The sequence below is a fragment of the Peromyscus californicus genome, unplaced genomic scaffold, assembly GCF_007827085.1.
Source record: "Peromyscus californicus insignis strain IS unplaced genomic scaffold, ASM782708v3 Scaffold_6__1_contigs__length_162567912, whole genome shotgun sequence".
Lineage (NCBI taxonomy): Eukaryota > Metazoa > Chordata > Mammalia > Rodentia > Cricetidae > Peromyscus > Peromyscus californicus.
This window is the reverse complement of record NW_026294584.1, coordinates 147880835-147908259: the sequence shown is the minus strand read 5'-3', so window position 1 is coordinate 147908259 and position 27425 is coordinate 147880835.

Here is a 27425-nt window from a genome sequence, read left to right as displayed (position 1 = left end):
CAACAGAGAAACATACCTCAGTTTCCTACCTCACTGCAACATAGAGGACCAAGATTTCTCACATTACAGGGATTTTGGTCCTGAGTTGGTCTTTAGCCTGCTCCTGTCTGCTTACACGGCGGTGGTCAAAAGTGTCTCACAAAGATGTGGCACCACTCTTAATTCATTAAATCCTCACCATGCTTGGGGCAAAGGGTAGCATTGCCAGTCCATCCTATGGATGAGGAATCATTAAGTAAACGACAGTGTGATACTCTGTGGTCCTCAGTGTTTGTCATTTTCAGGTAATGGGAAAACCTTGTCCAGCACCTTCTCCTTGGCAGGTGATATAGTGAGAAAGATCTTCTTTCCGACTGAATGTGAGAATAACACTACAAAGCAGGTGTCGGTCTCATGTTCACCAAGGGGGTAAGGAGTCAGGGAGAGAACACTACCAAAGCTGCACAAGTAGCTGGGAGCAGAAATGGGATCTGAACCTGCCTGACTGTTCAGTTCCCACGATCCTGCACCACCCACTGCACCTGAACCTGCAGAAAACAAAGAGACTTGTGATATGCAAAGCAGCGAAATTCTGCTTTGAAGGGGAAAATGGTATTGGAACTATTGGGAGAATGGTTACCCTTGTAGTAGAGCTGACCGCTAAGGACTTTTTCCCTCAGTGGGTGAGGCAGCCTGATTGCAAAAACAAGTTATTTAAAGAATATAATAAAAAAGTGTGGAGGTCATGGTCAAGGTGCTTCTTCACCTGACTGAGCCTCCAGGTGAGATGAGTCTGGCCAGCAGCTCCCATGCTGACCTACAGACCCTCCGCTCTGCCCCAGGTCCACACACTCAGTCTGTTTCTCCTCACTTTTCAAACACACACAAACAAGCCAGGCCTCTTCCATCCTGAGAAATGCTGCCCCCCCCACCTTAACCACAGACCCATTTTTAATTGTAATCAGATCTCTTTTAATTACCATCATATGCATGTCTCTGGAAAAAGTAGCCCACAGTCTACTTAGTGTAGTTAACATTTATTGAGGATAATTAGGTGCCGTCCACTGAGCCAAGTGATTCACATTATGTTTCTGTAGCTCCAAGCTACACGGTGACACACAGACCATTATCACAACAGTTGATGGACTAGTAAACTACTACTTGCTTCCATTAAATAACTTCTCAGGGCCGCACAACCAAGTGGCAGATTCAGAACTCAATCCCATGGCATCTGTGAATGTATGTCTTAGAAGTGGGGAGTATTTATCTCGTTTTGTTCACTGATTTCTCCCTGGGACTTAGACAAATGTTCAAGACAGGGCAAGTGTTCAATCAATATTAGTTGAGTAAATGAAACTGTCATGAGTGTCTCCCCCTCATCATGATGCTGAACTGCCTACGTCAGCCCTTTTAATGTTGCTTCCTTTCTGCATTCCCTCATCTGTTCCCCCGTGCTGCATTTCCAGGGGCCACCTGTTGTATCTGCTGTTCACCTCTGTCTGATGCATTTCCTGCACCTTCTGCTGCATTTCCTGTTCCCATCTGTCATATGCTCTATCCCTGCTCCATTTCCTATTCCTCTGCCATTTCCTATTTGCCTTCATAATGACACTGGTCAAAATAAACACAAAGATGTCCAGCCTATAGATGAGGAATCATTAAGTAAATGACTGGGTCATGTCACTTTTAGGGGATAAGTTCCTTATCTTCAAAATGTCTGCACCTCGTTTTCCTCATCACGTCTGTTGAGAATTGGTAGGTATAGAAGGAACTGGAGTAGGGGAGGTTCTCGGTCATTCAGTCCTCTGATTTTGCTGCATATCCATTTGTTTACGCTGTTGTAACTGTCTCCTGGAGCTTATGATTGCAGATCTATACCAGTAACGAGGCCTGGGCCGTCATTCCAGATTCATCCCTGACAGTATGCCACCAGAGGTCTCCTGGTGACAGCCAATGTAACTTTCTAAACTCCACCTTACTGGTTTGTCTTCCTTCTCCACTCACTTCTCTTGGGTTCTTCTTGGCAAGTTGCACTAACATCTTCCTGGGTCCTATGGCAGCACAGGGCACCATGGTGCACACGGTGGTCACTGACTCCCGTTCTTTCCACTGCCCACACACCTCTGTCCACCCCTCACCTCCTATTGCACTCACTCCCTGCTATGGCCCTTCACCAGGACTCCTGGGCAGTGGCAGCCTCTTCTGTTTCAGTCAGCGGGTGAAATGCTTCATGGTTCCCTGGCCCCCAAGCATGAGTACATCATCAACCTCTGTCCCCTTTCTCTGCTTGTCTATCTTTGGCCCGACATGGTCAACTTAAGTCACCACATCTTGAGAACATGCCTTTGCTTCCTTCCACTGAGGTCATTCTCTCTTCCTCCCACGCCTGCCTTTCCCCTCCCCCTCCCCCTCCCCCCTCGATAAAAACCATACAACTCACCTGTGCTCCTCCTGGTCCATTCCCTTTAGACATGGTGAATGTCTTCTCTCCTCATTCTCCTGCATAGCTGAGACAATTTTCCTTTAGGATAAAATGACCCTGAATTTCAAACTGAAGACAAGGCCCATCAGTGGAAACTAAGCACGGTGCTTGGCTTTCACATTTAACCATTCTTTTGCAAATAAATACGTTGGTAGATTCATAACCTGGTGAAGGCATGAATGACGTACACTAAATTCACTTTCCTCCTGTCAGAAAGATGCTTGGTGTAGCACAACAGAGATGAAATCTTTTGCTAGGAGAGGGATTTGCCCCAGAGACAGTTGACTTCTCTGAACTTAATTATATTTCTTTTTCAATTACAATTGTCTTAACTAATCCTTCAGCAATTCTGTAGTTAGGTTACTTGTAACTCAGGAGGGAATATGTCATTTAACTTAAGTTCAACACTGTGTAATTAACAGCAGCTCCGCTGCCTATTAGGATACTTCTTTTTTAAATAAGTGAAACCTAAACCAGTGGCTTGGGAGAGCAGAAGAAGGATTATAAATCATGCATCTTCTGGCCAGCACTTAGCAGCCTGTAAATCTCATCAGCAGACTGTGAAATCAGTGCAGGGAAGTCCAACCAGCATTTCTACTGGAAACTGACAAGGTCACATCAAATAAAAAATACCAAAGGTAAATGCATGAGCAACATGTTTGTCTGTGGAATATATATGTGTGTGTGTGTGTGTGTGTGTGTGTGTGTGTGTGTGTGTGTGTGTGTGTATATATATATATATATATAATAGGTAGAATTTAGGGAATACTGATTTAAGAGAATTTACTGCATTTTGAAATTGTTGACTATTCTGTGAATTGACTGTGTGATTTTGTTTGCCTTCTCTAAAATTTAGTTTTCTATTCTCCTGAGTAGGAATAATATCAACACTTTCTGAGAGTCTGCTAGAATGCAGTCCAGACTGCTGTATGGACAATGATGCCTATGGCAACCTTCCCCCTCTTCCAGAATCACAGCTACTGTCAACCCTGACCGAGAGACCGAGAGTCTGCAGGTAAGGTACCAGTGACTGCCACACATCCCCCTACACTCCCTTCCCTGAGACCTGCTGGTGAATCACAGACAGTCTGGCTGCAGGCTCCTGTGAGACCCTGTGAGAAATGGCTCCTATTTTGCCTGATAGGAGTCCCCTCCCACCCTCTTCCCCCATGATACTTGCTTGTGACCCTGGACCTGAACTCCTAAGGGTCTCTAACATTCTATTGTCTATCTGTCTGTCCATGGCATTAACTCTTCTAATAAACATACAAGATCGTTCAGGGTCTTCATGGTTTGATGCATTAAACATGACAAGTACCTAGAACAGTGTCTTCATAGAGTAAGTGGTATGGGGTTTTAATATTATTCTTATACTTTAATGTTATATTTCTATATTAATAATGATGTTTAATACATAAAATGTTATGTATCACCATCAGACTCTCTGAGGATACTCTTCACTGTAATTGAACTCTAATCTCATAATAAAGAAAGAAAAGATTTTCTAGAATACTGGAATAGTGGTTCATAGATGAGCACAAGTCCAGTGATAGCTCTAGAAGGATACTCCTAATCTATTCAGTCATTTATTGTATCTGGGAGACATTTATTGGGCTTTTACTACACAGTTCCTGTATTTAGGAGATTGGATTCTTTCTTTTTCCTGCTCCTATTGGCAGAAAGCTTCTCCCAAGACAGCAAATTGTAAGGCTGTGGCCCTTGCCCTTGAGAACTTAAAAATCCAGCTAAGTGGCTAAGACACAAGAAGAAATGTCTCATTAAAGGGCGACCTATAATATATATTACATAAAGGTATAAATTGGGTCATCAGGGAGTTCAGAAAATAACTTCTGAACAAAGCCATCAACATGTGGGAAAGTGGGCAAGAGAGGAGGTCCCTTTGTGAAATGGCTTGAAGAGAGAAGACATGAGGCCCTTACACACTGAGAGGATGCAGTCGAAGGTACAGCCACGGAAGTTCGAAGAGGTTGTCACAGGAGCACAGTCTTCATTGAGGACTCCAAGAGGTGAGCATGGGGACAGTGTTTTATGCCTAACTCCACCAGCAATGAGAACCACTTCTTCTCTGTAACTTTATTTTCTGTGCCTTTCTCTTTTTCTTAATTAATGACCTTCTACCACACTTGATTTGGAGGTAAAAGCAGTAGAAGGAAATGACTAAGAAGCACCCCACCGAGACACTGCTCATGACCTAGACAACTGCATTTGCAGAATTTTCCCAATGAAAATGTTTTGGAATCTGTCATCTTTGGGCACAACTTCCAGGGAAAGGCTTGCATAGTTCACTGCAGTTGACCTTCCTCAGTTCTAATTAAACTTAAAAAATTATTGAAGTAGAAACTACCCACCCTCTTCTCACCCTGACAAGCAACTACATACATTTTCCAGAAGTAGCCTATACATGGGTTGTGGGAGCAAGAGTGAGCAGAATTGGCTCCTGCTCTGTCTTGGAGAGGTGGCTCAGGGGTTAAGAGCACTGACTACTCTCTTAGAGGACCTGGGTTCGATTTTCAGCACACAGATCAGCTTAAAACCACCTGTAACTCCAGTGCCAAGGGATCTGATGCCTTCTTCTGACCTTGCTGGGCACCAGGCAGGCACATGGTACACAGACATGCATACAGGCAAAATACACACAGATGTAAAAAAAAAAAAAAAAAAAGGGTTTTTAACTGGCCCTGTCCTTCATGGTGATCTCAAGATCTTTGGCCGTTTTTGTTGGAACTGTTCTCATTGTTGCAAGTCATTCCCTCTCTGGCTGAGGTAGCAGCTTCCTGGAGATCTGAGGAACTAACATTGCTTCCCTCCCTTCCCATTGTTTGTTTGCTTTTCCCCACTTTGGGGCCCAAGCCCAACCTTTAAGATTAAGACATTCAAGAGCACAAGTCGGGGGGTTGGGGGAGCAGGATGTGAACACTCATGACCAACCAAGGAAAGGCACAGGCTCAGACAAGGTGACTTCAGTTCACACCTCACACTGATCCTTGTAGAAACAGCCTATAACGACAAAATAAATAAATAAATAAATAAATAAAACCCAGAAACCCCCAGAGGCAAGAGAGAACTGACTTCTAGAGCTCATGCATTATTAGATTCAAATGAAAGATTTTAACAACTAGAAACAAAATCACAAAGCATACAAAGATACAGAAAAATATAGACCAAAAGAGGGGAAAAAAATAAGCAGACACCATCCCCCAAAACCCAAAGCTCTGACTGCAGATCTGATAGATATCATTAAAAACAGCTGCATTAAACATGTTCAGAGAACAAAAAGAAAACAGAGAAGTAAAGAAAATAATTCACAAATAGGATTAAAGTACTGACAAAATGAGAGACATATAAATAAAATCACTCAACTAAAAAAGACAATAACTGAAATGAATTTACTAAAGAAATTTAAAGGTGGGTTTTAGTGAGCATAAGAAATAAGATGGGAAGATAACATTTTTGAGAGGAGCATAAAGAAATGTTTGAAGAAATCAGAATACCATAAAGAGCTACAGGGTACCACTGAATGGACAGGTTTGTAAACACATTGGATGAAATCTAAATCAAGAGAGGCCTACAAGGGTAGAGAGAATATTTGAAGAAAAAAATAGTTGAAAATGCCATACATTGGATAAAACACATGAATATAAACATCTAAGAAGCTTAACGAATTCCAGATAACATGAACATTGAGAGTCACAATGAGGCCAGTGTTAAAAAGGCTAAAACAGAGAAAAAGCAGAGAATCAACGTGTCACATATAAATGACTCTTTATAAGTTTACCACCAGATTATCATCAGAAACTCTGGAGACCAGATGGTGATAGGGTGAGGTGTGTGTGTGTGTGTGTGTGTGTGTGTGTGTGTGTGTGTGTGTAGCTCATTACATTGAGTTTGGTAGTGGTTTCTGGAAGATAAAGATGTGGGTATCAAAATGAAAAGTAGACAAATGGAGCCTCATAAAAAACATTTTCAAATGCAGCAAGAAAGTGTTTAAGGAAGATATGCATTTGCAGGAACAGAGGATGTAGAGGACATCTTTGTATCTTACCTCTGCTGTGAACTTTGCTGTGAACTGATCTTTTAAAGATACATTGAGACCTTGCAACACTCAGTTCTAGAAGGATACCTCCACCAAATCTCTCCCCTCAGGGCTCAGAGAACCAGGCAGAAGAGAATGCAGAAAGGTTTTAAGAGCCAAAGGGGAAGGCGAACACCAAGGAAACATGTCTTCCATGTAGCTAGAGTTATCCTGCTTGGTCCACAATCAGGACAAATGTCTCTCACCTGCCAGTCCCACAGCCGCTCAGACCCGACCAAGTAAACACAGAGACTTATATTGGTTACAAGCTGTATGGCCATGGCAGGCTTCTTGCTAACTGTTCTTACATCTTAAATTAATCCATTTCTATAAATCTATACCTTGCCACATGGCTCGTGGCTTACCGGCATCTTCACATGCTGTTTCTCATCATGGCGGCTGGCAGTGTCTCTCTCTCAGCCTTGCACTTCCCAGAATTCTTCTCCTTGTCCCGCCTATACTTCCTGCCTAGCCAATGGCCAATCAGTGTTTTATTTATTGACCAATCAGCAAAACATTTGCCATACAGAACATCCCACAGCACTTCCATGTCTTCCAGACTCAACAGGATTGATGCACATGAATTCACAGAGACTGTGGCAGCATGCACAGGGCCTGCACAGGTCCAAACTAGACAGAGTCCCAGTGCTGACAGGGGATGTAGACATGAGCTCTCATCCCCGACCAAGAAGCTGTCACCAATTAATGACTGCTTGGAAAGGAAAAATCCATTTCCAGTGGAGTCTCACTGGGTATACAAACCACACGTAAGGGCAGGCTCCATGCTCAGCAGTAGATGACCAACACAAAACACAAAGGTATTTTTGAAGGCTTTTTTTCCCTATATTGCTTTATTTGGGCATTTTTAAAACCTTACTGGTCATTTGCTTATATATTATGGTTTCTGATTTTGAGTTTTTATGAGTTATGTTTGTATGTCTGTGTGTCTGTCTTTGTATGCATTTCTTGTGCTCTTTCTTGTTTTTTTTCTTTTTTTATTGTTAGCTTGTTCATTTTGTTTTATCCTTCTTTGTTTGTCTCTTTTACTTGCTGTTTGTCTTCTTATGAGAGAGAGATAGAAGGGGTGGATTTGGAAGAGTGGGGAGGAATTAGAGGGGATTGGGGGAGAAGAAAGTATGGCCAGAATATATTATACAAAAATTATTTTTAATAAAAATTAAATTAAAAATAAAAATGCATTGGATAAAAATCATGAAAGGAGAAATTTAACACTGCTATATTGATGAGTAAAAAGGCAACACAAAGAATGGGAGAAAATATTTGAAAATCACATATCCAAAAAGACCAATACCAAGAATACACAGGAACTCCTAGATGCAGTAGCAGCAACAACAGCCAAATTAAAAACTGGCTAAAAGCCTTCAATAGACATTTCTCTAAAGAAGATACACAAATCAACAAAGAACTCATGAGAAGATGCTCGCCATTGCTAATCACTCGGGAAACAGCATGTTAGGACCATCAAGATGGCTGCCAGCGAATAAGCAGGGTTGGTAAAGATGGGATGTTGGAACCTTTGGGCACTATTGTTGGAAATATAACATACTACTGCCACTGTGGAAAATATTGCTGCACTGCATGAAAAATAGTAAATGCAGAACTGGTGTGTGCATATAGCCACGAGAACCGGAAGCACAGTCTGAAGGCACTGTTTGTGTACAGCAACCTTGTTCATGACAGCGGAAGTCAAGAACACTCACCTGCTTGTCAGCTGCTGGATGGCCAGGCCTGAGTTGCATGTGCACACAGTGCAAAATTATTCAACTTTTAAAGGAGGGAAATTGTACAATACGCTACAACATGGGTGAACCTGGAGGGCATTGTACCAAGGGAAATAAGTCTGTCACAGAAAAAGATGAGCACTGTAAGACTCTGCTTATTTGAGACACTTAAAGTGGCCCAAAAGTCAGAGGACAGAAAGTAGGAAGGCAGAAGTGGTCGCAGTGGAGCTGTAAGGTCTGAGTAGAGGGAAAACTGGGGAGTGTTTTTGATGCACACACAGTTTCAGTGTTACACAAATGTAACTAAGGGAAGAGGCAAACTATTAGGAGTGCATGTTTTACTATTGAGATGTATCATAAAAAGGCTAAGATGGTGAATTTTATATTAAATATATTACACTGCAATAAAAAGTGAACTAATAAAACAATCAGACTGCAGCCCCATTTTCCTCCCACTGTCCACCCTCCTTGTGAATTGGTTCTCTGTTCACACACTGCCTTTCTCCAGCCACGCTGTAACTAGAATGAAACTTCGTCTTGTGCTCAGGGGCTTATTGGCTCCTACCCTTAAAGACCTCAGTGCTCTACCAATGAATTCTCTCTCCTAAACTTCTCCTTCCAACCTAAACCTCTCTCTTTTCCAAAGTTTCTTTTATTTTAAAATTATGGAGCATGTGTGTGTGTGTGTGTGTGTGTGTGTGTGTGTGTGTGTGTGTGTGTGTGTGTGTTACTGTCTGCCAAGGCCAGAAGAGGGCATCCAATTCCTGAAAGCTGAAATGGCAGAAGCTCGGGAGCCATCTAACATGGGAGCTGGGAAGCAAACTGGTCCTCAGCAAGAAGAGTATGTGCTCCTAACCACTGCATCCTCCGTAGCCCCCACTTCTTCATTTGAAAGTTTAATAACTATGTAAATAAGCATGCTAGGAAGTGAACTTGAGTGACTCACCCCAAGGACCTGCTAGTTTGGAAACATCCCCATCTTAACAAGTTGTGTATAGATTCGCAGACCAAGAAGGAATAAGGACTGCTTATTTCTCTTTATTGTTCACTAAGGCATCAAGTAAGTCCTGCCTTTTTTCTTTTCTTTTCTCTTCTCTTTTCTTCTTTTTCTTTCCTTTCCTTTCCTTTCTTCTCTTCCTTCCTTCCTTCCTTCCTTTCTTTCCTTCTCCCTTTTCTTTTAATTTATTCTTCTCTCGAACAACACATCCTGACTGCAGCCTTCCTTCCCTCCACCTTCCAGTTCCCCCACCACCTCCCTTCTCCCTGAGATCCACTGCTCCTCCTTCTCCCTTCAGAAAAGAGCCGGCCTCCCAGAGATAGCAACCAAACATTGCCGTTTCTACCATCAAATCAACCCCAAGTCAACTCTATAAACTATTCCCACCACAACTTAAGCCGCTTCATTCTTCTCTCCTGTCTTGCCTACGATTTGTCCTCCATAAGGCAGCCAGTGATTTCCAAATGGCCCCCCGCCCTTCTCTCATTTGGAGGAACATGTGTGCTCTACCCTTAGCCTGACTTTCAAACCCCTCGCTGATCTGGCCTTGTATCTCCTAAGACCTCACCAGGACCTCTCTTCAGCCATCTTGCATGCTCTGTTGTCCTGCTTCCCACCTCTCTCTGTGGGTTTTTGAGCTCATGGCCATCTTCACTCTTGCTGCTCCTCGGCCTGGGGTGATTTTTCGGCGATCAGCAGCAGTTGTCTCTTTCTTGTCTTCAGCTCTCCTCAAATATTGTGTGCTCCGTGAGGCAGGCAGGCAATGGCTACCGTTCAGGCAGGCATCATTTAGTGTAATTTCTGTTTACTTTGATCCTCTGTGTAGGACTTAACACTAATGTATTTATATGTCACATTTGTCATCTCTAGTGACTTGACGGAACACTAAATAAACTTTCCTGACCATTCACTGTTCATGAAATCCCTGGTGCCCACAACTGACATATTCTGTGGCTTACATAAGCTTAGCCGAATGAAAGATGAGCCAATGGGTTTGGAGCTTCATAATTGAGGCTATTGGCTAATATCTCTCCAACTGTGAAACTTATTCCTGACAGACCGCACTTGGCTCTCTGTCCTTTCACACAGCCTCCCTTCACCTCAGATTGTGCCAGCTGCATTCTTTGGGGGGGTGGGGGGGAGGGGTACATGTGTGCATCCAGTGTGGCGGTCAGAAGTCAACATTGGATATCATTCGTCCTCGGGAGCCATCCGCCTTGGCTTTCTTTTTATTTTCGGTTTTTGAGACAGGGTCTCTCACTGTGACCTGGGTCTTGCCCATTAGGCTAGGCTGGCCAGCCAGTGAGACCCACCTAGTTCTGCACCCCTAGTTCATGGATTAGAAGCACACACCATAACACCTGGCCTTTTTCCACAGACTCTGGGGGAGGGGGCAGAACTTCATGCTTGTGCAGCAAACACCTTAGCAGCAGAGCCATCTCCCCAGCCCCTGGACTTGCTGCCTTCTGATGGCAGTCCCTGCCGTCTTTATCTCCCTGATCCAATCCATCCTACACACCGTCATCAATCCTCTTAAAATTCTGCTGTCGCTATTGCTCCCCTGCACCAGATCTCCATATATTTTCCACAGCTTGCAAAATAATGTTCACAGTCCTTAGCCTGAACCACAGAAGCCTTCACAGTGACTCTCAAAGCTTTTTCTGGATACAGAAACGATGAATGACCCTGCTCCGGCAGCTGGACCACTTTTCATCCAGCTATCTCTCCCTGTCCTCCGTAACCCAAGTAATTCTTAGCGATCATAGCTGATACTCAGTGCCCAGTGTCTCCCGAGTGGTACTCACTGTTCCCCAACCTGAGAACACCTGAGCCAGGCTCCACAGTGAGTGCCAAGACAGGCAACTGAGTTGAAGTCAAGCACACTTCAGAATGATTTTGACTCCCATAAACATGAGCTTCTTCTAGAATCGGTTTGGAGTGTTTATCAAGTCTCCCTGGTCACTTCCTCAGCAGAGGCTTGGGAGGCTTTTGATGTGCAGCCTGGCATGCCTAGTCTCTCCTCATTGGCTCTTCTTTCTAACATTAAAAAAATACTTATTTTTATTATATCTGTGTGTGACTATCTTGGTTACATATATATGTGTTCTACATGCATTGGGTGCCTGTGGAAACCAGAAGAGCATTGGATCCCAGAGGACTGGAGTAACAGTCGTGAGCCTACATGTAGGTTCTGGGAAATGAACTCAGGTCTGCTGTAAGAGCATCAAGTGTTTTTAGCCACGGAGCAATTATTCCAACCTCCAATTTGTCTTTCTTTAAAATTTCTTTTCAATTTTGAGATTATAATATAATTGCATCACTTCCCCTTCTCTTCCCTCACTATAAACCCTTTCACATGCCTTTTCTCCCTCTCTTTCAAAGTTCATGGCCTCTTTTCATTAATTGTTGTTACATGCATGTGTGTGTATACATCTATATTTCTTACTACAACCTGCTCAGTCTGTGTAATATTACTTGTATGCATGTTTTCAGGGCTGACCCTTTGGTATTGGATAACGAGTTAGTGTGCTCTTGCCTGGGGAAGGACATTCCTCCAACTCTCCGCATTCCTTAGATTCCTATAGTTCTCGGCTTTGGATTTCAGCTAGTCTGGTCCATTGGTTCTCTATCTAAATTACTCATCACTAAGTACTCGGGTCATATCTCTAAATCTCTAGTTTCAGAAGCAAGCTTCTCCTGTCACTCACAGGAGCAGCACCCTGACATAGACTTTATGCAAGGTCCACGGCACCAGGCTAAGTATTTTGCACATATTATCTCAATTTTTATAGGAATCTTGTGAGGTGGGGGCTGTCATTATTCCTTTCCAGTTTACATACGGGGACACTGAAGCAGCTCTGCCAGGATCACAGAGCACTCTGCCAGGAATGGAAAACCAGAACACACTATGCTACTCAGAGTTCTGGCTTCAGCTGTTCTTCCCCCAGGGAACAGGAGGCTATGCATTCGTGTTTGATTATTCCCAAGAAAACATTTGACAACTTCTTGGCATTACCAATTTATTATCTTAAAAAGAAACAAACTTGAAGACTGTCTGTGATGGGAGCCCTCAGAAGACAGCCAGCTAGCTGAGAGTGAGTTGAAGTTGACAGGAATTGTGCCCCCTTCAACATTTCAGAGACAGTGCTCAAACAGAAACTTTTTAACTCACCTGCCTACAAGGAGCTGAACTGCACCGCAGGGGATGCTGGGCCCTTTCTAAGGCCCACCCTGTGTTTCTCTAGGTACAGAGTCTTTGCATTAAAGAATGGCCACTCACCAACCTCATCAAGGCCCCACACCTCCTGCCTCTCCTACCCATTAATATGGGCCAGATTGAAATCTCTATCATAAAACAGCTCAGATGAATCAAGAAGGTTTAATTTAAAAATGTTCATCCTCTGTCCACAGGAGCCTCTTTTCCATCCATCTGTCAAATGTACCCACTGCTGAATTTTGAATGGATGCTAATGAGAGAAAGCGCTATTCTTCCCAGGTGTCATAATGCTTTCATTATGACTGTGGCATTGGAAGAGAAATAGACGTAAATGTTGAGGATCCCAGATACCTGGGCCAAGGTGAAACGTTGGTTTTCAATTGTATAGACAAGAGGGAGCCATTGTGGATTCAGGGCAGAAGACTGACACGGGACCTTCTTTAGGAAATCAGTCTGGCAGTGATGTATAGAACAACTTGGAACTGAGAAAGGAACAGTTGGTTGGTGTGCGGCACTGTGAAGCCAAGGGCTTGGACGTGCTGGTCACAACATGTGGCTTCATCAGCACAACCCATTCTCACTGCTAAAAAGCCGGTCAAAGAGCACATCTAACCGGTGATGGATTTGCATTAGGAGGCCAGAACTTAAAATACGTGTCTACCCTGGGCTGCTTTTGTCTTCAGACACCATATTACGAAAAAGCTTCCATACATCTGTCATTCCCAAGCAAGTGGCCTCCTTGGAGCACTAAATCTCCTGATTCAGACTTGAACATCCTGGGCGAGCCACTCCATTTCATAGGAATGGCGGTGCTATCTCACCTTTCTTTCCGGCATTGTGGCAGGGGATTCAGGTCCAGTTTTCTATAGGAAACTCCTTTAACCACTGCCCCACCCCGACCCCTGCCCTGCTTTGGCTCCGCCCTCTCCTTGGTCATTTTGCCCATGGTTGTGTTTCAAATAGCTGAAGTAGCATGTCTCAGTTACTTTTCACCACAAAGCATACCTTCTGTCCTTGTCCATCAATCTTCATTATTTTCTGAGGTTTCCCCACACTGACCTAGGAACTCACTAGGATAACACTTGGCTATGTTCCTGACACAGTAACAATCTAGCGGGTGAATAACTGGGCGTCTTAGCCTTAGGAAGGCGACTTTCCTGGTCTCTTGGTCATGTGTCTTGGTATGAGTTCCAAATCCACACTCCTGCCTGAGGAAAATGCTAATCATACTAATGGCAGGGTGAGGAGAATTCAGATATTCAGAGCCTGTTTCTGCTCAATGTTGATGTCAAATGCAGGCAATGACACAGGGGGTGTTTGAGGACACCCTGAGTTTTTGGTGACTCAGAAACAAATTGCTAGGTCTCTGTTTAACCTCTCTCCTTCTGTTACCCCAGGAAGAGCAAGTTCCCTTTTGACTCTTTCCCCTAGCCAGCAGCTAAGCCTGGCCAAGGCTCTGTGAACCTCTCTCTTCCTTCATGGTTCCCTTCTATTTCCTTTTTGTTTTATGGCTGTGTCACCTTGTTTCCTCTTAAATTCCTGCCTTCCCCCAACACCCAAGCTTTATTCTCTCTGTGGAGTGCTGCTTAGCCCAGCAAAAGACACGTCATCAGTGGTGACTGCAGGACTCCGGGGCAGTACCCTGGAGGATGTTCTACGCCTGTGTTTTTTTCACTTGAAGGCCCACAGGAATCACTCAGAGCTTGTTAGCAGACTGGTAACATGTAGAAGGTCTGGGTGGCTCCTTTTAGGTCAGGCCTAAGATGATATTCAACACTGTGGCTATCACCCTGTGATCCAGGCACACCTATTGAGAACCAAGCTAAAACTCTGGCCTCCCGTGCAGCCACTACCTAACTAGACCTCACTGACTTGTTTCCAGAATGCTTGGTCTTCTCCCACCAGCGCCCTAATTCTGTGCTTTCCACTGCTCCATCTCTGGGCTTGTCTTTCTGCTGTTCACTGCTGGTGAAATTGTCCATCTGTCTTCAGCTGAAGAGAGGGAGGAGCGATCACAGGAGCAAGGGAGGTCAAAATCATGATGAGGAAAACCACAGAGACAGCTGACCCAAGCTGGTGGGAGCTCATGGACTCTGGCCTGTCAGCTGGGGAACATGCATGGTATGGAACTAGGCCCTCTGAATGTGGGTGACAGTTATGTGGCTAGATCTGTTTGGGGAGGCCCTGGCAGTGGGACCAGGACTTATTCCAGGTGCATGAAATGACTTTATGGAGCACATTCCCTAGGGTGGGAATATCTTGCTCAGCCTTGACACAAAGGCGAGGTGCTTGGTCCTGCCTCAACTTAGTACCCAGACTCCCCAAGGGAGGCCTTACGCTCTCTGAGGAGTGAATGGAGGGAGAAGAGGAGGGAGGAGGAACTGGGATTAGTATATAAAATGAGAAAAAAAAACCCTCATGTATTATTAGATTCAAATGGAAGATTTTAACAACCAGAAGCAAAATCACAAGGCATACAAAGATACAGGAAAATATAGACCAAAAGAGGAAATAGGAACCTTTATACACTGCTACTGGAGGTAGACACTGGTGCAGCCATTATGGACGTGTAAAATAGGGCTAGCCTGTGAACCAGATAAGTCATTCCTGGTATACACTGAAAGGACTCGTAAGTCCTACCATAAGTCACAATAGGGGTCATGTTTTCTAGACCTTGCTTCCTCTCTGTGTATCTTAGCTGTCATTTCAAGATTCCATTAATAAAAAACTCTCTTCTGCTTTTTAATTTAAAAAATTGCAATACTAAAAAACAAACTAAAGCATTGGCCACACTAACCAAAAGTTCAACCACTTATCACCAGGAACTTACCTTTGAAGTCTCTCTGGTGACAGGTAGCTCCATGGCAATCTCTGCAGGTAGGTCCACTCCCACAGTTTGGCATCACATGGGCACAGATTATGTTGAAATTATCTGTTTCATGACTTCCTGTGGCAGAACATTTCTGGATTTTCACCCTAGCACCTGCCTCGGTGAACACTTGCTGAAGAAAACCCTTCTTTCAACAGTCCCGCCCTCCCCATACCCACTGCCCATTTGACCTTCATAAAAGAAATCAAGCCGGGCAGTGGTGGCGCACGCCTTTAATCCCAGCACTCGGGAGGCAGAGGCAGGAGGATCTCTGTGAGTTCAAGGCCAGCCTGGTCTACAAAGTGAGTTCCAGGAAAGGCGCAAAGCTACAGAGAAACCCTGTCTTGAAAAACCAAAAAAAAAAAAAAAAAAAAAAAAAGAAATCAAAGCCTCCCAACGAACCCATTGTAACACAGACCTAGCCAGTCAAGTGACATTTCTCAGTTACTGTAGGGACCTAGTTACCTTTTCTCGTGTGCCCTTAGTAAGTAGGGCCTCTATTTTGCACAAAAGCAACCTTTCTCCTCAAGGAAGCTCAGGGAACTTTGCGGCTAAGTCTGTGATAGTGTGGGTGGAACACTTGGTGTCAAGGAGAGGCCAGAAGAGGTGAGGGTGGCACAGTTCAAGGCCAGAGGCCAACTCAAACGTGTCTCCTTTGCTGTGTTCCTGAGTCAGCACAGCTCCAGTGCCACCGAATTTCCTATTCCTACTATTTCAAATAAACCCTGAACAGTGTGCCCTAGTCATGAGCTCCTGACCTCAGAGAAAATGAGCAGAGAAATCAGGCCCAATCCTAATAACCAAGTATTTTCTCTCTTCCTCCTTTAAGCCCCCGGTTCTTTCATGTTTTAGCTTTCTGGGTGGGAAATTGTGCCCTCAGAGGAAGAGGCTCGTGGCTCCTTAGTTATATGCAATGCATTAATAGATGAATTTTTTTCTGGTAAAATGCTAATGGGAGAAATTGGTAAGATTGATTGGAAGCAAATGTGATATCTGGAATTACAGTTTTTAAATAGTGGAGAGGAATACATTTTGAAAATGAAACAGCCAACCATGATTCATAGAGTTATTATGTCCTTAACATATACTATGCCTCTTCTCCAATAGGCATAAGCAAATGTATAAGGTTCACATATTAAATAATAGATGGGGAGGAGGCACACTTTAGGTATACAAAATATTATTGTCTTCATTATTGTTATTGCAAACTTGAGCAGTCTTTACTGGAATTTCATTATTTGCTTGGAGAAGTCTGCTGAGCTTGGAAAGTTTCCACCATCATTATGAACTTCTCTGTGTCAGGCAGCAGGGACTGGGGCTGAGAGAAGGAAAAGTAACGCAGACAACTGGTTAGGAAAGAAGTCTGTTGATTCTCAGGGTTTCTTGGACCTGCGTGTTGAATCTTTTGGCCATTAATTGCCGAAGCCACCTGCCCTGTGAGTCCTGTTCCTAAGAAGTAGTTGCTGCTTTCTCCACGGAGTGGTGAGGCACTGAGGGGAATGATAAGAGCCGGAGCTCTGGCCAGGAGGCGCTGCTTTGATCTGTACACATCAGGTATCATGGACCTCAGTCCTCCGTTCTCACAGTTTACCAAGAAGTGACTGACTGGGTGCTGGCCCTGAAATGTTGACAGAGTCTCAATTAAACCATGGCAGAATGGACTGCTTTCTCACTAAAGCACGATATTTCTCCAACTATTCCCAGTATAGGCTATTCAACCAACACAGAGAGAGAGAGAAAGAAAGAAAAAAAAGAATCGTTTGTGATCACTGCTATTTGGTACCCTGTAGAGTTCAGATTTTTTTTTTAATTTCTGGTTTTGATTCTGATGCTTTAAGACACCAAACAAATGCTCTGTGGGGAGCCACTGTAGCAGGAGTCTTAAAAGTTCTTACTAATAAAATCAAACCTGGAGCCAGGTATCGGGGTGAACACTGGATGATCAGAGAACCAGAACAAGCCACAGCTAACCTCACCTGGCCAACTTCTCAGCTGATCTTGTTTCCTCAGACTGGAAGCCTCTGTGTCCTCATATCCAAATGGCTCTCAGCTGAACTGTGCTGCTCAAAAGCCTGAATGCTTAACCAGCCAAATGCTTAAACAGCCAAATGCTTTTAGTTTCTGGTCCTCATGCCTTATATACCTTTCTGCCTTCTACCATCACTCCCTGGGATTAAAGGCTCGCTTTCTGGGATTAAAGGTGTGAGTCACCAAGCTTGGCTGTATCCTTGAACACATGGATTTCTGCCTCTGGAATGCTAGGATTAAAGGCGTGTGCTACCACTGCCTATCCTAAGTATCTAGTGGCTTTTCTGTTCTCTGACCCCAGATCAGTTTATTAGGGTACACAATATTTTGGGGAACACAATAACACCACAAGCCACACTTTCAACCCCTTTCTTTCTTTGTGTCAAACCTGGAGTCCATTCCACTTTCCAGTTCTAAGTGTGCCAATAGGAAAGATAAAATGTCCAGGCCAGTGTTTGGTACCATCTGGTTTAGAGAACCATCCAGACAACCAAGGAGCCTACACCAGCAGCACCAGACAACCAAGGAGCCTACACCAGCAGCACCCAGGGCTTTCCTAAGGGTTTCTGAATGATGAGATATGACACTGATGCCAACTCAGAGGAGGCAACTAAAAACATCTGGGCTGACCTAGTTGGAATTTGGCACATGTGACCACTCCAAAGACAACAAAGGGATATTAAAAAATAATGAATCCAATTAGGAAGTTTTACTTTTTTAATTCAAATTTTTATTAGCTTCATTAGCTTTAAAGTTTGTTTTCTTCCCTTTAAAATGAATGCTATTGAGTTGAAAGGCCCTAATTAGAGTTTTCTGTGCATTAAGACACCTGACCTTCACAACAGCAGACACACAGATTGGCCTGCAACGAGGTAGGCTCTCTTGCTTTGACTGTGTCTTAGTTTGGGTTTCTACTGCTGTGATAAAACATCATAACCAAAGCAATGGAAAGAGGAAAGGATTTGCTTCAGCTTACAACTCTGGGGTGACATTCTGTCACTGAGGGAAGTCAGAGAAGAAGCAAGAACTGAAGCAGATGCCATGACAGAACACTTACTGACCTTCCCCAACATGGATTTCTGACATTACTCAGGACCACCTGTCCAGGGGTGTCACTGATCCCCATGGCTGGTCCCACCCACATCATTCATTAACCAATAAGAGGCCTCAGAGACTTGTCCATAGGCAAATCTGTTAGGGCAACTATCTCAGTTTAGATTCCCTCCTCCCAAAAGACTGTATCCCATGTTAAGTTGACAAAAACTGACTTTGGAAGGCCCTCAAAATACATATGCATGTTGTATACAAGGAGATAGAGAGAGGAACGTGGGGACAAATGGTTACCTGAAAGACATGAGGCCATCCAGAACATGAAGACATTGGAGAAACATGGTGATTAATCTAAATTATTCACTTGACTCAATTTGGAGTCAACTAGGAGACTGGTAAGACACACTTCTGGGTGTGCCCATGATGGGTTTCCAGAGAGAATTAATTGAGAGAGAACAAGCATGCTGACTGTTGACAATATCATCCCCATAAGCTGGGGCCCAAATGGGATAGACATGGAGAAAGAAAACCCCAGGTGAGCACCGCCATGCCTCCCCTCCCTGCTTCCTGACTGGCCACTGTGTTAGTTACTTCTCATGTTGTTGTGACAAATCACCTGGGGAGAAGTAACTTTAAGAAAAAAGAATTTATTTTGTTTTACAGCTTAGGTAGGGATGGAGTCCACCAATGCATAAGAATAGGAATGTGGGACGTCAGTTCACAAATTGTCCATAATCAGGAACAGTGAGAAGACAGGACAGGAACCAGGTTCTAAAACCCCAAGCCTGCCCCCTAGCCACCCATCTCCTCCAGGGAGGTTCCACCTCCTAAAAGATTTCCGATCCTTCCAATCCAGTACTGTCAGCCATGGGACAAGTGTTTAAGCACATGACCCTGGGGAGGACATTTCACATCCAAACCACAGCAGCCATGGAGAACAGCGTTACTCCACCACACAGTTCCGAGGACAAGCTGTCAAACACTCAGCCTTCTGAAACAATCGGCAAAATCCCCTGCTTTAGGCTGTTTTCTCAAGTATTTATCACAGCAAGAGAAAGAGGGGGAAAAATCAACCCAAGGACAAGGAAGAATTTGATTGTTTACAGTTTCACCACTGCCCACAATCCCTTTTGTGTCCATTCTGAGTCCTAAAACACAGTATACTTCAACAATGATCATAATAGCTATAATTTAGGGAGCACTCATACTGCGTTACTTATTTCTTATGCATTAATCTTACTAAATGTATACAGTAATCCTGAGGAAGTGGACTGTAGTTCTACTTTACACAAAAGAAAGAAAAAAAAGAAAGACAGTAAATATCCGAGGAACAGAGCAGTTGAGTAACTTGCTCCAGACTGCATACTTAATAGGGTAGTAGGAATGTAGTCTGACCAAATAGAAGTGAGCACTGTTTTCCTAGCTCTGTGCAGTTACCTGCTATGGCATTCAGGAAAATGGAGAAATTTGGATCCTGCAGGTATGAACAAGGACAGGAACTGGCTAGGTTTCCAGCCTAGGGTCCACCAGTAATCTGTCCTCTACTTACTGCTCAGAACACGTAGGAAATATTAGGGCATGGTATCCTCTACAGCCTCTAGAGAGCCCTGTCTTCTGGTATCCAACTCATGCAGTCTCTCCCTTTTTATTCTAGGGTTGGTCTCTGTAACCAGAAACAAATGGCAGGAGTGATGGTGTCACTGCTGGGGTAAATTATAAAGGACTCTGGCTTTTCTTTAGATTGCTCTTTTACATATGTCCTCTCAAATTACAAGGTCTGTAACAAGCCAGATGTCGTGGCATGAGGACACTGGGGCAGACTATGGAGTCACCATCACGATGAGGACCAGAAGCCTGCAGCCACCAGCTGGTGAGGGACGGAAGCAGACCAACAGGCAGGACAGCCATCTTGGAAGCAGATTCTCCAGCCCCAGTCAGGCTCTGAGGTGATTGCAGCCTGGCACTGGCTAACCATTCCTAAAGTCCTAAGTCTCAGGACCAGTATGAGGTCCTCAACAGTGATTTAAGGTGCTGAGTTCCAGGATAGCTAGTTATTTGGTACTGCATAACTAATATCCAAGGTAAGGAGAGACTCTGTACCAGTTATCGGTGCCTCAGCGATCTCCTAGGTGACTCCAGATCCTGCCAAGTGAATGGTTAGAATTAATCATCATTGTCAGGATGCAGTGAGTTTTCTTCAAACCCAACTATTTCCTGCATGTTCTGCTCAGATTCAAAGGCACTGGACAGAAGGCGTTTGTTGGTATCTTGTAACTGAGACAAACTACCTGAGAAAGCCTCTTAATGAAGGAAAGGTTTATTTTGACTCACGGTTTTGGGGATTTCAGTCCATGGTCAGCTCTCACCATTGCTGTGGGCCTGAGATGAGGCAGAACATCATGGTGGCAGGAGTGTGTGGCTGAGAAAGTTACCCACTTCATGAGATTCAGAAAGCAGAAAGTCCAAAATGGGTCTAGGTGTGAGCTGTGCTCTTGAAAGTTATGGTCTCATCTCACTCTGCTCCTCCATATCTTTCCCTATTGCTGGTCTTCTTCCTGCCCTCAAATATTCCTCTCTGTTTTCTTGTCGTGTGTGTGTGTGTGTGTGTGTGTGTGTGTGTGTGTGTGTGTGTGTGTGATGAGAGAGACAGAGAGAGAGAGAGAGAGAGAGAGAGAGAGAGAGAGAGAGGTGCAGGTGTGCAATTGCATGCATGTAGAGATCAGAGGACAACTTTCAGGAGTCAGTTCTCACACCTCTCTTGTTTTGAGGCAGGATCTCTCCCGTTCTTCCTGCCATTTCATTGTATACTCCAGGCTAGCTGGCCTGGTATCTTCTGGGAGATTCTCTTGTCTCTGACCCCCATCTGGCAACAGGAGTACTGGGATTACAAGTGCATCAGCTTTCTGTGTGGGTTCCAGTGGTCCAAACTCAGATGGTCTGGCTCCAGCAGCAAGTACTTCTACCCACTGAGCCCTCTCCTTGGCCCAGTTCCATTTTTCTTTACAGCAGAATAAAATTCACTTTCTTTTCTCATTCCTCTGTTGATAGGCATCTGGGATGGTTCCATTCCCTAGTTATTGTGGATACTGCAGAATAAATGTGCACGGGAAAATATCTGTGTGGTCCCTGACTTAGAGTGACAAAGGTGGATGGTCATGGTTCTACTTTTAGCATTTTTGTTTTGTTTTTTCCTTTTTTGAGGAGCTTACTTTCCTTTGTTTTTGAAAGACACCAAGTTACTGAGCCCACTCCTTCCTTGTTCAGTGCCCCATTGCCTTACCTCTCAAGGCCCTGTGTCTGAGCAGAGTCTGCTGGAGTTGTGTGGCAATGAGCAGGGAGCACGCAGGGAGCTGTCCAGCTGAGCTCAGCCTTGCACTGCCAAGAATGCCTTTACCCTTGGCTCAGCAAGCTGACGTGCATGAGAAGCAGCTGACAACGGGCTGTCATTAAAACTGCATGAACTCTAGTGTAAGTCCAGCTCAGAAGCCCCAGAGAAGAAGCCCCAGAGCTACTGTCTGCCCTTGGGAAGCCAGGCACCTCTAGATTTCCGTTTTTGTTTTTGATCTCTGGGTAAGAGGATATTGTGCGCCTGACATTGATTCCCTTCACCTCCTCCTGGAAGCAGTATCTCTAGCCAGCAAAGGCCTACAGGAAAGGCCAGACATGGCAGGAAGGAACATTCATGAATGTCATTCCTGTAGTATTCAAGATCTTCTCACTCAAGGCTAGAAATGTCAGGGTATCCTTCCAAGAGACCAAGAGGAGTGGGGTTTTGTTCTTGGGGAAAGGGGGCAATATCCCAGAGGAAAAGAACACGTTAATGTGAGGAGATTGTTTGCCTGAGTGAGAAGTGAATCTCAGCAAACCTCAGGGTGTAATGGCTCCTGCTTGTCATCCCAGCCTTTAGGAAGCTGGGGCAGGAGGCTTGCCATACGTCCAAGGTTAGACTAGGCTACATAAGACTTTGTCTCAAGGAAAAAAAGAAAAGGCATCCAACACGCCAATTCTGCCTTCGTCCTTTGATGTAATTTGTTCAGACTGACACCGTAGTGCAAGCTGTGTATACAGGTGGTTCTGAAGGGGAGATAGATTTATCCAGTCCATGTGAATGATAAGCAAAAAAACTTTTTGCAGTACAAAGACTAGGAAGTGGGTCGGCTTCCCAGCCTACCTGTCAGACCCCAAGGCTTGTAGGAAGACTGAATGATGATGATGACCTGTCCACACTCAGAGCCTGCCCGCTGATAGAAAGAGGGCTGACTTCATGGTAGGACTAAGCCAGGCTGACTTACCTGCAAGAAGTGTGTGATAGGTTGATGGGATTGTAGATGCAACTCATTCTACTCAAGTTCACTGTCTTTCAGAGTTCTACCAATTCCCTGTGCACACTTAGCACGGTGCATAGTGAACTTGTGAGTTTATTTGCCTTCCCCAACTCTAATGGAATGTCCATATGTTCAGGATTTGGGGTCAATTTTATTTCACCATCTGGAATATATAATATACAAACATAGATATAGCTAGATGTGTCTAGAACATGAGACTAAATGAGTTAATGAAAGATATCTAGAGATAATAGAGGTCACCTGTGATTTTTAATCTTTTTGTGTCACTTGACTGGATTTGGGGTCACCTAGGGAACACATAGGGTGTCTCTGAATGGAGTAAACAGGGAGACTTGTCCAAGGAGAGACAGCCTACTCTGAATATGGAAGCACCATCCCTGAATAGAGGAGTACCATCCCTGAATATGGGAGTACCATCCCTGAATGTGGGATCACCATCCCTGAATATGGGTAGTACTATTCCTCAATATGGGAGCACCACCCCGGAATATGGGAGCATCATCCCTGAATATGGAAGCATCATCCCTTGGGCTATGGTCTTGTGATGAACATAAAGAAGAAAAAATGAGCTGAGCACTACTCTCTGCTTCCTGTCTGCGGACTCAGTGTAAGCAACGGCATCCTGGTCCCGACACCACAGCCCTTGCCCTTCTCACCACCACACCTTCCTCACCATGCTGGACACTCTCAAACCATGAGTCAAGATGAACCTCCCTTCGTTGCTACTTCTTGTAATGAATATTCACAACAATGAGAAAAGCAACTAACTCAGCCCCCTTTGAGCATAGCACGGTAAGAACTGTAGCCCTTTCTACAGGTTTTGGAAAATCACTGGTGTTTGATGACAAAGGTAAGAAGCTGCTTTTAAAAGAGGAAAGGAAGAAACCCAGATTATACTTTCATTTCTGTGGGCTAAATTCAGCTACTTTATCCCCAAAACTTGACAAATTACTTCATATCACAGAACATTACTTCTAGAAACAAGAGAAATTTGCGATTACTGTCTTTGTTTTAGAGAATCCATAATAGAAGAGATTTTTCTGTCTATATTAAACAAGATGGATAAGTTTGCTCAAGATCCATCACAGGAATCCAAAGTCCTGTGGTCCATCAGCTTTAAGACAGGGTCGTCCTCACTGACATCTCCTGATGCCTGCAAACAAGTTGTATCTTCCCAACCCGAGAACCATTATTGGCCTTGTCACTGTTTCGCACCAAATTCTTGTTGATGGCTTACATCTCCGCCACTTCAGTTGGTTACTTGTTATTCTTTGGGCCACACTGGTAAATCTAAATGTCCTGTGAGTATCTCTACAAAGACCAGGCAATGACTTGGCTTTGAAACGGAAAGCTTTTGTGTTTACGCAGGAAGACACAGAGACTCAACAGGGCTGCTGCAAGACACTGAAGCACATGTTTGATACTGGAGCAGTGACTATGATTCCAGATGCTTTACACAGCATAATGTAGGGAGTAACCAGATGCTTTACAAGGCATACTGTAGGGAGGGCCCTAATAGTAGACAAGCTTTGCTGTGTCAGTTTACGGATCCATACACAAAAACTGGCATATACCAGCAAGAAAACACCATCTTCAAAGTTTGCAGAAAGATGTCAACAATTTAGGAGAAAATCCCAGAAGGAAATTGTTCAAGAAACTCCACATCTTAATGCTCCCAATGGCACGGAAGTTGGCATTATGTACAAAAACACAGATGTTGATAACTCTGAGTTGGAAAGAACTAAAAAAAAAAAAAACCTTTCTGCCTGTAGCAGATTTAAGAACTCTGCTTTTTGATACATTCAGATAGATGCTGTAAAATATTAAGTTTAAATAAACACAAAGAATTTTTTTAAGCTTTGAATAAAAATTCAGTATGAGCCAGTGAGACAGTTCAATGGATAAACATGCCAAGCCTAACAACCTAAGTTCAATCCCTGGATCCAACATGGGGAAGAAAATAACTACTTCCAGCACATTGCCCTCTAACACCATACATGTGCAGTGGCACACACACACAGTAAATGTAATAAAAATGTTTAAATCAATGTGATAATACATTGTGCCACCAATGTAATTAGCATCATTTTTCCTGGTACATAATTTATGGCATGCTAGATTTGGCTATCTATTCTTTATTTTTAATATTTATTTATTTTGTATGTATGAGTGTTTGTTTTGCCTGCATGTATGTCTGTGCAGCACATTCATGCCTGTTGCCTGAGGAGCTCAGAAGAGGGCTTCCAATCCGTGGAACTTGAGCTATGGGTGGCTGTGAGCCACCATGTGGATGCTGGGAATCGAATCTAGGTTCTCTGCAAGAACAAGTGCTCTTAACCAGTGAACCATCTCTCTAGTCTCCATATTTTATATTCTTATCACTTCCATTTTGTTTGTTTACTTCTTCAATAAAATATTTGACTTATATTCTTTCTGGTTTTTTTTTTTTTTTTGGTTTTTCGAGACAGGGTTTCTCTGTGTAGCTTTGCGCCTTTCCTGGATCTCGCTGGGATTAAAGGCGTGCGCCATCTTTCTGTTTTTTTAATTAATTTTTTTCATGCAATATATTTTGCTCATGTTTTCCCTTCCTCACTCCTTCCAGATCCCATTTCCCTACCCATTCAACTTTATGCTCTCTCTGTCTTGTTCTGTCTATCTGTCTGTCTGTCTCTCTCTGTCTCTCTCTCCCCTCTCTCAAAGGAAAAAAAAACCACAAAAGTAAATTCAAAACAAACAAAAGACAAATCAAAATGCTAAAACATAACAAAGGCAATGCTAGAATTCACTGTTTCTGGATTTAAATTTCACAAGCATCGTGAGTAGTCTGGTAAACCAGTTGTCTTAGTCAGGACAGAGTACTGCCCCACATTTAAACCATCAAAGGGATGGCTTTCAGCATGTTAGAATTCCGCTGCAACTGGAATGCGCTCACTAAGGTCTGCATACTAGAAACAAACCTCATTGTAACATTGTTGGGAGGTGGGACTCAGCAAGAGAAGGTTAATCCCTGAATACCACAGATTCACACCGGCAGACCCACCACAGATTCACACTAGCAGACCCTCCTACCAGAGATTTTGGACCTTTCATCTTATGTTTAGTTTGGCTCCCAAAGACTCGGATACTTGGAATGCTGAGCCCATAGGATGCTAAGGCAGGCCAGATAGACAGAGAGTCACATTCTTAGTGATACAACTAAAGGTGTCCACAATGGTTAAGGAAGGCATGCACTACCCAACCTGGTGGTCTGTGGGAGGGTCTACCCATTTCTCCTGGGAAGTTCACTCCCACTTTTTCCCCAGGGTACTCTTGAGGAGGGAGGAGTGTGAAATATTTAGATAGAAAGATAGAGGGGAGAGAAACAGAAACACAGTATCCACCAGCCCCTCCTGTATCTTAAAGGGCCTTTTACAGGAATGCCAAGGGGTGGAGCAAAAGACCTCCCCCCAGCACAGCCAAATGCAGACCCTTTCAATCACCTGGTGACCATACACATGGTCAAGCAATCTTCTATTGCAGCTCTTCTGGGTAAAGCAAGCTCAGATCTTACTAGGAAACCTTTGTGGGCCTCCACAGTGGTCATGAGCAATGCATGCCTACAGGAATTAGAACTCAATTCTTCAGACAAACTAGACTTATCTCAAGTGCTAGTACCACCTGTAGCTACCAGCTGTCTTCCTGGATACCAACACTATAGAACATGTTCAGTACTGCAGAAATTTCCAATAGGTGGCATTGCTTTAGAAAAGACTGATGAGATTGCTCAGTGGTTAAGAACATGTTCTGTTTGTCTACAGGACCCAAACCCAGTTCCCAGCACCCATGTTAGAAGGCTCACAAAGGCCTGTAACTCCAGCTCCAGGGGGTCTCCCAGATAGGCCCTCATATTTCTGCATGTCTTTCTAGAAGGTAGACACCTGACATTCTCAGCATCATTTCTCCAATGTTTGGTGTAGAGAGTTACTTCCAAACACTTGTGGGAATCTGAATGAATCAGTTCCTCACTACAAACTTTCCATCCCTACTGTGCCAAGAGAAAACTTTCTGTCTCTGTCTCTGTCTCTGTCTCTCTCTCCCTCTCTCTCTTTCTCCCCCCACTCTCTCTTCCTCTTTCCATCCCTTTCTCCCTCCCTTACCCCACCAATTCCCACTTACAGCTCTCTTGCTGGGGTTTGATATGTGAAATGGTCTGTCAGTAGACTGTCTTTCCTGTATGATCCTTAAGTCTGGGCTCTCAACATGTGAGCCCCCTTTGGGGGCTCAAACAATCTTTTTGCAGGGGTCAAATATCAGATATCCTGCATATCAGATATTTACATAACAGTTCACAACACTAGCAAAATTACAGCTAGGAAATACAACAAAAAGAGTTTTATGGTTGCGGGTCACCACAACATGAAGAGCTGCGTTAAAGGGTTGCAGCATTAGGAAGGTTGGGAACCACTAACTTAAGTTGTTCCCTTTTATTACACTTGATTGTTCTAAGGTATCTTTTCCATTTAGTATTTTCTAAATCTTACTTTCTCTTTTCTGTGACAAAGTAGCTATAAGACCTCAGTGGCTGATGCTATTTTGAGAAACTTTCTTCAATGCATCCGGTCCCTCTGAAGCCCACAGCTACT